The sequence below is a fragment of the Chinchilla lanigera genome, unplaced genomic scaffold, assembly GCF_000276665.1.
Source record: "Chinchilla lanigera isolate Chin_1 unplaced genomic scaffold, ChiLan1.0 scaffold00083, whole genome shotgun sequence".
Lineage (NCBI taxonomy): Eukaryota > Metazoa > Chordata > Mammalia > Rodentia > Chinchillidae > Chinchilla > Chinchilla lanigera.
In genome coordinates, this window is record NW_004955484.1 from 7922829 (window position 1) to 7935137 (window position 12309).

The 12309-nt window shown below is 45.3% G+C and overlaps 1 pseudogene; it reads right to left on the bottom strand.

Annotated features, from left to right (window-relative positions):
* Positions 1–12309, bottom strand: part of LOC102006463 — a 31413-nt pseudogene that overhangs the window by 18609 nt on the left and 495 nt on the right.

Sequence of the window (12309 nt, forward strand, 5' to 3'; positions counted from 1 at the left end):
GCCTATCCTTAAGGGTCTCCATGGTGGGCAAACGTTAGTTCTGTCTGACTCAGAACAGAGCACACTGACCTAACAGAGTACCTAGAGAGGCCAAGTCTCACACAGGTTACCTCACAACACCTCTTCCCATTTCTGCTTAGAGGGAGCCAGTGTCTCTCATTTTTGGTGTTTCATAGATCAGTACTCATTTTCTAGGGACCTGGGAGCCTCTAACTGATGAAAAGAAAAAAAAAAAACCTAAGGTTGCAGAAGTTTGGAGAGAGGGAGAGAGAGAAAATGGGAGGAAAAAAAAGGAAATAAACTACACTTCAGGGAGGGGCTGGGAATATAGCTCAGCAGCACAGCGCCTGCCTGGCAAGCGCAAGGTCCTGAGTTTGATTCCCAGTACCCCAAAAAACCCAAAAAACATGGAGCAAGGGGTCGGGGAAGAAAAAAGAGTGAAGTCCCCTTCTCACTGCTTCTTTTTCTCTTGCTGCTGGTTCACCAAGAGAAAATCAGACTGCATCAGTGAGGAACTTAACCCACGCCTCACCCCACAGGAGGTTCACTGACTCCTATTGCAGAGAAAGAATTTTCAGGATGCATCAGCAAGAGGCACGAGAGGGGTTTATTGGGCAGAACTTTTAGTACATAGTCAAGAGTAGAGCGGAAGACCTCAAAAGAGAGAAGCACCCATTGTATTTAATAATAATAACATATAGCCTGGCACGGTGATGCACACCTGTAGTTCTAGCTACTCAGGAGGCGGAGGTATGTGGGTCACCATTTCAAAGCCAGTCTGGGGGAGCTGGGGATTTAGCTCAGTGGCAAAAGCACCTGCCTGGCAAGTGCAAGGTCGTGAGTTCAGTTCCCGTTACCGGAGAAAAACCAAAAAAAAAAAAAAAAAAACAAAGCCAGTCTGGGGAATTTAGCAAGACTCTGTCTTAAAATAAAAAGGGCTAGGGATGTAGCCTTCAGTGCAACCCCCAGTATGGCAAAAATTAAATAAATAAAAATTAAAAGGGCTGGGGATGTAGCTCAGTGGTAGTGTCCTCCTGGGTTCAATCTTCTGAACTGAAAAAAAAACAAAAACAAAAAAACAAAACTCAACAGAATTTTCAGGATTGGAAAAAAAAAAGAATTTTCAGGATGAATATCCACTGTGTTCCTGCTTTGTGCTGAGCTCTGCCTCAGGCATTTGGCTGCAGTAGCAGCTCAGCAATGTGCCGTCGTCCCCACCTGACAAGGAGACAAACTGATAATTCACAGAGATTTGAATTTGTTGCAAAGGGCAGAGAATGATTTGAATCCAGGCTGTGTGTTTAGAGCTGTTTACAGGTCTAAGGGGCGTCTCTCCTATTCCCGAGACTTCTGCCTTACTGCCTCCACAATGAAGGATTTTTCCATGTTGCCTGGGCTTTCCCATCCTGTGCTGTCTCTTTGGGTTTGCCGTGGTTTATTTCCTATTTCTGTGGTCTTCTAGTTAGCTTTCTGTCACTGTGACAAAACTGCTGAGGTAGATAATATATTCAGAGAAAAAGAGTTATTTTGGCTTATGGTTTTGGAGGGTTCAGTCCATGGTCACCTGTGTTGGCGGCACAATAGCGCACCACACTGGAAGCGCATGGCAGGGGAGAACTGTTCATCTCAGGGCAGCTGGGAAACAGAGGCAGGATGACACCAGAGTCCCCTATCCCTTTTTGCCCCCAATGACTTAACTTCCTCCCACTAGGCCCTACCTACTAAGTCTCCACCACCTCCCAGTAGCTCCATGGGCTGGAGACCAAGCTTTCAACACATGGGCCTCTGGGAGACATTCAAGATCCAACCTTACCAAAACCCCTGTGAAGGGTTTAGGTCTCCCACCCAGCAATATGGCACATGGATGAAAAAGAAGACAAAGAGAAAAGGATCTACAGTTCCCAGAGCTCTGGAATGACCCAAGTGCTCTGGGTGGAACAAAGGGCCATGAGTCACAGCACTCACAGCTTTTATTGGTACCAATCAGGGAGGTGGGTGAGGGGTCATGGCAGAGTGCATGGGAAGAGAAACTTGGCAGGCATGGTGTGTAAGGAGAAACACAGCACCCTTGCACCAGACACAGAGGTTCCCCAATTAGTGATGAAGCAGATAACTCGATGTATGCAAGGCTGGCACCTTTACTGCCAGGAAGGTACAATTCTTTTCAAGTCCCATGATCTCAGCTGAGATGGTATCTCTTGTCTTAGCCCTGGAATTTCACAGGCTCTTGCTTGATCCTCAATTCCAACCATCAGCAAGAGGCAATTCTCTCCCACTTTGCTGCAATGAGACTTGATCACATGCTTTTGGCCAATTAAGGGGACATCTGCTTTTATATAGCCAGCTCTGCATATCTCAGTATATAGGACTGAAGTAAAGGTCGGGTAAAGATGGAGGCAAGGGGCTTGGTGAACACAGGGGAACAGAGCTTGGTGGTGTCCCACACAAACTATAACAACTGGGTTTTCCCTGGAGTGAGATCCTGACACCAGAGCCACACTGGGCTCTCCTCTGTATTTGTTATAGCTGTCCTCAATTTCCTGATCTGTACAACAGGGTGCTGGCAAAAGGAAACAAGATTCTTCAAGACTTTTTATTTATTTTTTCTTTTTTTTGGGGGGGGGAATGTTTATTTATTTATTTATTTATTTTTGAGACAGGATCTCACTGTGTAGTTTAGGCTGGCCTTGAGTTCACTAGGTAGCCCAGATTGTCCTCCAACTTGCAGTGATCCTCCTGTTTCAGCCTAGAATGCTAGGATTATAGGCATGCACTACCATGACTGGCTGATCCTTCTTTTACATTCTAAAATTCTTGTCTTATTCCTTTCTGTCAGCTCCTTATCCAGCTCCCACACTCCTTTAAGGCTAACTCTAAGGGCATTCTTTCTTTTTTTTTTTTTTTTTTTTGAGGCAGGGTCTCACTCTGCAGTTCAGGCTGGCCTTGAGCTCACTTTGTAGTCCAGGCTGGTCTTGAGCTCACAATGATCCTCCTGCCTCAGCCTCTTGAGTGCTGGGATCACAGGCATGCGCCACCATGCCCGGCGAAGGGCTTTCTCTATCAGGTCACCTGCCTAGATTTCTGTAGCCATGTAGAACCCTCCCACTGTTCCCTGAACTATAGGCAAACTATAGCTCCCTGAACTTTGAACACTCAGGTTGGTACTGAATTCTACTCTTCCTGTCTGTATATAAATAGTCTCTTTCAAAGACAGTGAACAACCTTTGAAGATAAAATGCAAGGGCTGGGGGTGTAGCTCAATTGTAAAACACTTACCTCAGATGTTCAAGATCTGGATTCAATCCCCAAGACACACATACACACATGCACACAACTTGTTAAGTACGAAGGTAGACTCTTTCCTTGATCTGAGAAGAACTGAAAGAATATTAAGAGGGAAATCCATTTCTGTGAGATTTGGTGCCATCTAAATATTTTAGTACCCAGAATACAAAAATCAACATTAAAAGAGCAATAGCTTTTCTTTTTTGGGGGGGAGGGGTGGTCTTTTTGAGACAGGGTCTCGCTATGCAGTTCAGGCTGGCTTTGAGCTTACTTTGTAGCCCAGGCTGGTCTCAAACTCACAAAGATCCTCCTGCCTCAGCCTCCCACATGCTGGGATTACAGGCGTGTGCAACCACACCCGGCTCATAGCCTTTCTATATACTAATAATGAGCTACCTGAGAAGGAAATCAGGAAAACAATTTCATTTACAACAGCTTCAACAAAAACAAACAAAAGGCAAACCCAGGGATTAACCTAACCAAGGAAGTGAAAGACCTACAAATTAAATAAGTACAGAACACTGAAGAAAGAAATTGAAGAACACACTACCTGATGGAAAGATCTCCCATGTTCAGAGATTAGCAGAATTAAGGTTATTAAAAATAGTCATACCAAAAGTGATTTACAGATTCAATGCAATTTTCATCAAAATTCCAAAGACATTCTTCATAGAACTAGAAAATGCAATCCCAAAATTCATATGGAAACTAGGTGTGGTCATGTATGTCTGACCCTAGCACTTTGGAGACTGAGGCAAGAGGATTAGGAGTTTGAGCCTAGCCCAGCAATTTAGTGACTTAGTGAGACTCTTTCTCAAAATTATTTTTTTCTTTTTGGTACCAGGAATCGAACTCAGGACCTTGCACTTGCCAAGCAGGTGCTGTGCCACTGAGCTCTCTCCAATCCTGTCTCAAAATTAAAGAAAATAAATAAATAAAACAAAGCTGGGGATGGGTTCAATTCCCAGGACTGAAAAGAAATCATACAGAGAGGCTCGGGATTTAGCTCATTGGCACAGCGCCTGCCTGGCAAGCGTAAGGTTATGAGTTTGTTTCCTGGTACCAGAAGCAAAACAAAACAAAACAAACAAAAACAACAACAACAAAAAAAGAGAAATCATAAGGAAACACAAAATAGCAGAAATAATCCTGAGCAAGAAGACTGGGGGCATCACAATACCGGATTTTACCAGGGATATAGCTCAGCGGCACAGTTCCTGCCTGGCAAGTGCAAGGTCCTGAATTTGATTCACAGTACCAAACAAACAAACAACAAAAATGCCTGATTTCCAATTATACAGACATAAGGGCTGGGGATTTAGCTCAGCAGCATGGCACCTGCCTGGTAAGTGCAAGGTTGTGAGTTTGATTCCCGGTACTGGAAACAAAACAAAACAAAAAAGACATAGTAACAAAACAGCATGGTACAGGCAGAAAAGTAGACAGGAAGACTAATGGGATAAAATAGAGGGCACAGAAACAAATCCACACAATTGAAGCCATCTGGTTCTTGACAAAGGAACCAAAAATATATGTTAGAGAAAAGACAGTCTCTTTAACAAATGGTGAGAGTCCCTAGACTTCATCCCTAGTACCACAATAGAAAGATGATAGATAGATGATAGATAGATAGATAGATAGATAGATAGATAGATGACAGATATACTTTTTTTTTTGGTACCAGGAATCAAACTCAGGACTTTGTGCTTGCTAGACAGGTACTTATGCTCTGAGCTACATCCCTGGCTAGACAGATAGACAGATAGATAATAGATAGATAGATAGATAGACAGATAGATAGACAGATAGATAATAGATAGATAGATAGATAGATAGATAGATAGACAGATAGATAGACAGATAGATAATAGATAGATAGATAGATGATAGATAGATAGATAGATAGATAGATAAAACAAAAGGAGGAATCACTTTCTGAGGGCCCACACTGTGCTTTGAGTCTGTATTTTTGAAATTCTGCCTAATTTCAATTCCTTTATGCTGCTCACTGACACATTCTTCTTCTATGCTAGAAGTCAGCAGACATTTGTCCTGTCCCGCGGGTACAGTGACTCAGAGTCCCCTGTCTCTGCTCTGGGGTCCTCTTTGTATGCTGTCTGGTGACAGTGCCTTTGGCAAGCAGCCGCTGGAGATGAAAGAGCCCCGGGACGGTGCCTTTGGAGTAGGACTTCTAAAAGACAACTGGGTATAAACAGGGTGTTAAGATCACAGGTCATCACCTACAGGACAGATAAAATACGATTCTGGATACCAGTGCTGACCATAAATAATGAAAGAGACTTTTAAAGGATGATGGTCAGGGCTGGGGATTTAGCTCAGCGGCACAGCGCCTGCCTGGCAAGCGCAAGATAGTGAGATCGATTCCCAGTACCGGAAAAAAAAACCAAAAAATAAAAAATAAAAATAAAAATAAAGGATGATGGTCATCAAACAACAAACCCATCTTGCTTTGTCTCCTTCAGATCAATCAGACTTTTGACCCTTGACTAGGCAGGGTCAGTGGCCCCTCTTAGCCTGAAGTAGCCAAAGAAGATGGACCTTCAGCCCCTCTCTGCATCTCTTAAGAATAAGGGATCATCCAGGTGTGGTAGTGCATGCCTGTAACCACAGCACTCAGGACGCTGAGGCAGGAAGATTGCTGCAAGTCTGAGGCCAGCCTGGACCTGGGCTACATAGTGAGACCCTGTTTCAAAAAGAATAAAGTGGGGAGGAAGCTGAGATAGGATAAAGGAAATGTAGGTAGGAAGCAGACAAGAAAAGTCAAGTCATGATTTTTTTTTTTTTGACTTTTTGAGACAAGGTCTCACTATGCAGTTCAGGCTGGCCTTGAGCTCATTTTGTAGCCCAGGCTGGTCTCAAACTCTCAGTGATCCTCCTGCCTCAGCCTCCTAAATGCTGGGATTGCAGGCATGCACTACCATGCCTGGCAAAAGTCACAATTTAAAAATGATTCTTCGAAGAAAACTGCAAATTCAAGACATAAAGTCCCCTAAGGTTGTCCACATTGGCATTTCCTGACTTTGTTTATGTTTCTTATTTTCTGGGCCCATCATACTCAAAATCCCTTAAAGGTACTTCAGGTCCATAAAATAGCTTACTGGATGGGGTAGAGGGAAGGAACCTGGCCTTAAATACAACACACTGGGGCCTGACTTTCTCCTGTAAAACGGATGCCCCCTTTCACCTGTGAAGTGAGTCATGATCTTCTACCCATGGGTGGGCTATTGCTTTTTTCCTGAAAGTCAAGTCCAAACTTTCTACAGATTCATAAATTCTAACGATTTCCACCCCCCAAAACATAAATTTTTCCAGCCCCAAACTCTAGTGCCTCTCTCTCCTGAAGGCCTGCACTCTTTTGAGTGTGTACCTGCAATTCTGCCTAATGAATCTCTTTTTGCCTCTTTTTTTAAAAAGAGAGGGGAGAGAATAGATGATATAAGGAGAAAATACTAGAGAGCAGTTTAATGTAAAAAAAAAAAGTCAAAAGAACAAGGAAAAACAAATGGTGCTGTGAAAACTGTATAGTCATATATAGAAGACTGGAACTAGATCCCTATCTCTCATCCTGTATAAAAATCAATTCAAAATGGATCTAAGACCTAGGTATGAGACCTGAGCCAGGGATGGTGGTGCACACCTATAATCCCAGCATTTGGGAGGCTGAGGCAGGAGGATTGTGAGTTCAAGACCAGCCTGGGCTACAAAGTGAGCTTAAGGCCAGTCAGAACTTCATAGCAAGACCCTGTCTCAAAAAAAAAAAAAAAAAAAGAGACCTGAAAACAGCTAGAAGAAAACATAGTGATATGGCAAGGGAGTTAAAAGAGAAATGCACTCACAAGAAAACCAAAAAGTAGGAACAAACAAAGCTTTATTGAGCTGGCTGATAGACAGTCTCTAACCAGGAGCCAGAGATGTCTGCACTGATGTGGGTCTCACCTTCAGTTTAAGTACATTTTAGGTTTCCATAGTAACCACTACCTTATAAGAATGCAAAGTTTATCACAGAGGTAACTTTTCCTGGTAGGTCAGACAGCCGAATCCCAAGTGACCATTGCAGTTTAACTTTTAGCCTACTTCCCAATCTGTCCTGTTTGTTCGGTTCCCACTTTATAACTACTCTAAGTGAGTTGATAACTAACCAAGGGGACTAAGATGAAAAGTGGGGGTCAACTACAGCTTAAGTGAACTTAAAGTGACTTCTCTTTTTTTTTGTCTTTTTGAGGCAGGGTCTCACTATGCAATTCAGGCTGGCCTTGAGCTTACTCTGTAACCCAGGCTGGTTTTGAACTTGCAATGATCTTCCTGCCTCAGCCTCCCAAGCGCTGGGATTACAGGCAGGCACCACTATGACTGGCTTAAATGACTTCTCTTAATATGGAGTTGAAAACAGAAAACGGGGGCTGGGGATTTAGCTCAGCAGCACAGCGCCTGCCTGGCAAGTGCAAGGTCGTGAGTTTGATTCCCGGTACTGGAAAAAAAAACAAAAAAAAAACAAAAAAAAAGAAAAAAAAGAAAACAGAAAATGGAGTCTCTCTGGCCCTATCCATAGGAGAAACACTTCTGAATAGGAATCCAATACCATAGGAGATAATAGCAAGAATCAACAAAGGAACGACATCAGATTAAAGAATAGCTCTGTACAACAAGAGAAACAATAAACAGAGTGAACAGAGAGCCCATAAAGTGGAAGAATATCTTTACCAGCTACTCTTCTGACAGAGGATTAATATCTACAACTCAAAAAATGTAATACCAAAAATCAGTCCCATTACAGTCCAATTCATAAATGGGCAAATGAACTGAACAAGTAAGGCATAGCGGTGTACACACGCAATCCCAGCACTAGGGAAGCTGAGGCAAGAACATCATAAGCTCAAGGCTAACCTGGGCTACAGAACAAATTTGGGGTCAGATTAGACAGTGAGACACGCTTTTTTTTCTTTTTCTTTTTGTCTTTTTGAGACAGGGTTTCACTATACAGTTCAGGCTGACCTTGAGCTCCCCAGCTGGCCTTGAACTCGCAGTGATCCTCCTGCCTTAGCCTCCAGAGTGCTGGGATTATAGGTGTTTGCCACCATGTCTGACTGAGACCCCATCTAGAAAAGAAGAAGAAAAACAAAGTGAGTCGAACAGATACTTCTCAAAAGAAGTACAAATGACAAAGAAGTATATGAAAAAAAAAAAGCTCAGCATGTTTAGCCATCAGGGTAGTATAAATCAAAACTACATTGAGGGCCAGTGTGGTGGTGCACACCTGTAATTCCAGCACTTAGGCTGAGGCAGGAAGGTCACCAAACGTTCAAGGACAGCCTGGGTTACATAGTGACTTCAGCGCCAATCTGAACTATACAGCAAGACCCTCCCTTCAACGACAACAATAACAACAACAGCAAAACTATACTGAGACATCAAGAATATAAAACACAAGCTGGGTGTGGTGTTGCAGACCTATAATCCTAGCACGTTGGGGCACTAAAGCAGGATTCCAGGTTCAAGCCCAGCCTGGGCAATTTAACAACTTAGAGAGAACCTGTCTCAAATGTTAAAAAGTTCTGGGGATATAGCACAGTGTACAAGGCCCTGGGTTCCCTCCCCAGGACCAAAAACACGTATATACGTGTATCTATCTCAATTGCCGGGAAGGATGAGGAGGAAAAGGAACTCTTCTTCTACACTGCTGGTGGGGATGTAAATTAGTACAGCCACTGTGGAAATCAGTACAGATGTTCCTCAAAAAAACTAAAAGTAGAACTACCATATGACCCTGCTGCATCACTCCTTGCTATATACCCCAAAGAATTAATGGCAGCATACTGTACAGATACCTGCATACCCATGTTTCTTCTTTCTTTTTAATTTATCTTTTTTTAAAAAATGATATCCGTGTTTCTTGTAGCACCATTCACAGTCACCAGGACACAGAACCAACTTGGGTGTCCATCAACAGATGAGCAGATAAAGAAACTGTGTTATATAAGAAGCTGGGCATGGTAGCGTATGCCTATAATCTCAGCACTCAGGAGGCTGAAGCAGGAGGGTCACTGTGAATTTGAGGCCAGCCTGGACTATAAAGTGAGTTCAAGGCCAGCCTGAACTGCATAGTGAAACCCTGTCTCAAAAAGACAAAAAAAAAAAAAAAAAAAAAGGCCAAAAAGAAAAAACAAAAGAATAATTGGCCAAAAAAAAAAAAGAAAATATGTCATTTGCAGGAAAATGGGTGGAACTGGAGATCACCACATTGAAAGCCAGCTTCACAAAGACAAGTGTTGCATCATCAGATTTCTGGGGTGACACATAGAGGCCCTCCCCGCCCTGCCTCATGGGCCTGGCTTGTTGAAGGCAGCGGGGACAGGAAGAGTTGGGCCCAAGCCCGGCATTCCTGACCCACCCGTCCTCTCTCGGATTCCTCTGCAGGTCACCACCGCCCGCAGCTGACTGGGTGGCTCCCGGCCCCCTGACTTGGAGAGGGCCTAGAGCCAGCAGCAGTGACAGTAACAGCAGCCGCCAGCACTTACGGAAACCTAAATGCAGGGCAGGCCTGGAGCTGACACGCTCTGCAAAGCTCCCCTCACAGGCTCCTTTCAGCCTTTGGGAGACCCGTGAGTCATGCCCAGTGTCCCAGCTTCAGAGGCTGCGCACCTAAGCAGGGCTGGGCCCCATCGGGATAGGGGCAGGGGGCAGGGCAGGGCGGAGCAAGAAGGAGAAAGAAAGTTCGCAGCTCCTGCCCGCCTGGAGCTGCCCGCCAGAGCTGCAGCTGCTCACAGGCCCAGACAGGCCCAGGCTCTTTCTTAGTAACTGAGGCTGGCACAGGGGAAAATCAGGTTTTGCCAGCTCCAAGATAGAGCTGAATCAGGCCTTTTCCTAGGCTTCTGGGCCTGGCACTTCTAAACTCAACACTCCCCCTCCAGCTGGGGTACTGAGGAGGATACCTAGGATTAGACACCCTGGGCCCCCCTCTTTACCTGTCTGACCTCACCTGCTGTCACTCTCTGGCTCCCTCTCACTCTGCTCCAGCCTCCCTGGCCTCCCTGCTGAACCCTGCCAAGCACACTCCAGACTCAGGGCCTTTGCACTTGCTGTTCTGGCTACTAAGTCGTGATACTTGGAGGCTTTGCCACCTGACATCCTTTGGTCTTTGCTCACATGGTACTGTCTTAGCAAGGCCTTCTCCAGCTACTGGAATTGAGCTCTCACCCCAGCTCCTCCCTCACTAATCACCCTAGCTTTATTTTCTTCCTGAGCCTTGCCTTTTACTATATGGTGTGTTTTACTGACTTGCGTGTGGGGTTTGTTTTGTTTTTGCAGTACGGAGTATTAAACCCAGGGCCTTCACCCGGAGCTGTACCGCAGCCCTTTTACGTTTTTCTTATTTTGAGAGAGGGTCTCACTAAGTCACTAAATTGCCCAGGTGGGGCTCACACTTGTGATCCTCCTGTCTCAGCCTCCCAGAGTGTTGGGATTACAAGCGTAGGTCACCACACCGGACTTCACTTTCTTTTTAAAAAGAAACTCATAAAACCTCTGAGTAGGTGAGAGGTGAGAGAATGAATATGATTGTCATGGGCAATGATAGCCCTTTAAATACTGACCACAAAAATAAATAAATAAATAAATACCGACCACCACCGGACATCACTACCTTCAGCACGTCCAAGGCAGCGCCTGCCACACAGCGGATCCTTCACAGCATAGCAGCCAGACACTGTGACTGCCGGCCCGTCCTGGGCCTCTCCACTCCGGCAGATCCACCCTTGGCGGCCCAGGTTGGAAGGCGGCGCCTGTGGGTGAACAGCGCCCTCTGCTGGGCATGACGGGGAGGGCTTTTTGGGAAACCCAGTCACCGCCCACTGTAGCAGGCGCCCCTAGCCTGAGAATCTCCAGGAATTCTTCCTGCGGGAAGCGCAGTTTCCACCCAGGGCGTGAGCGTGGTGAGAAAGGAGCATTAATTGGCCCTACCACACTGATAGTGACAGCAGTAACATTTATATAGCCATTGCATGCCAGGTACCCTTCTGAGCACTTTACAGATTATTCATTCCCTCCTCTATTTTACCAATGAGAAAAGTGAGGCAGAAGCTGAGTGTGGTCGTGCAAGTCTGTACTCCTAGCTACTCAGCAGGCTGAGGCAGGAGGAGTTTGAGATTGAGGCCAGCCTGGGGAATATAGTGAAGACACCCAGCTCAAAACAAAAAGCGAGGCAGAGAGGAAAGGCATTTATCCAAGGTATCATTATGGAAGTGCCAGGCCAGCACTTGTGACAGTTATTTCAATGGGAGGAGGCAAAGTAGGCTCGGCCTTAACACGAGCAAGGCCCTCGGACTGCCTAGCGAGCTGACCTGGAACAAGAAGTGGGCTGCTGAAGAGGGTCCCCAAGGGGACAGTCCCCGCCCTGACCCTGCCCGCCTGGCCCTTGACACTTCCTGCCTGGTCTTCTCCCTGGATCCCTCAAGGGAGATGGCAATTCTCACCACCCCTCCAGGAAGAGAAAGGATCACCCGGTCAGCAACAAGGACACAAGGCACCTGGCTGACCTGGCTGTGCTGGTGGGGACAAAGGGACACGAATCTTTGGAGCCTCTTTCTCCTGTAAAATGACAGGGTGGATCGAAGGAGTTTTCTGTAGCTGGAATTTGGTAAAGAGACACAACAGGTGGATGAGGCTGAGGCAGGAGCTCTGAGCTCCCCAGTTCTTTCTTACAGTAAAGCTCCACTCTTCCTAGTTTTTCTGCCCCACTTAGTTTCTGGGACTTGGGCTTTGAGACTCCTCAGAACTCTGATCTCAGCCAGGACCACGTTTCCTGACTCTCTTCCCCAGAATGGACGACTGGATTTGAAGCACCTGCAAAGATGGAGGCTCTGACATTGTTACAGGCCAAAAACTAGATCACTATGTTCATGGGTGGTGTGAGATTAAGTAAGTGACAACACACCTATTTAATTAATTAATTATTTATCTATTTGTCTTTTTGAGACAAGGTCTCGCTATGCAGTTAGGCTGGTCTTG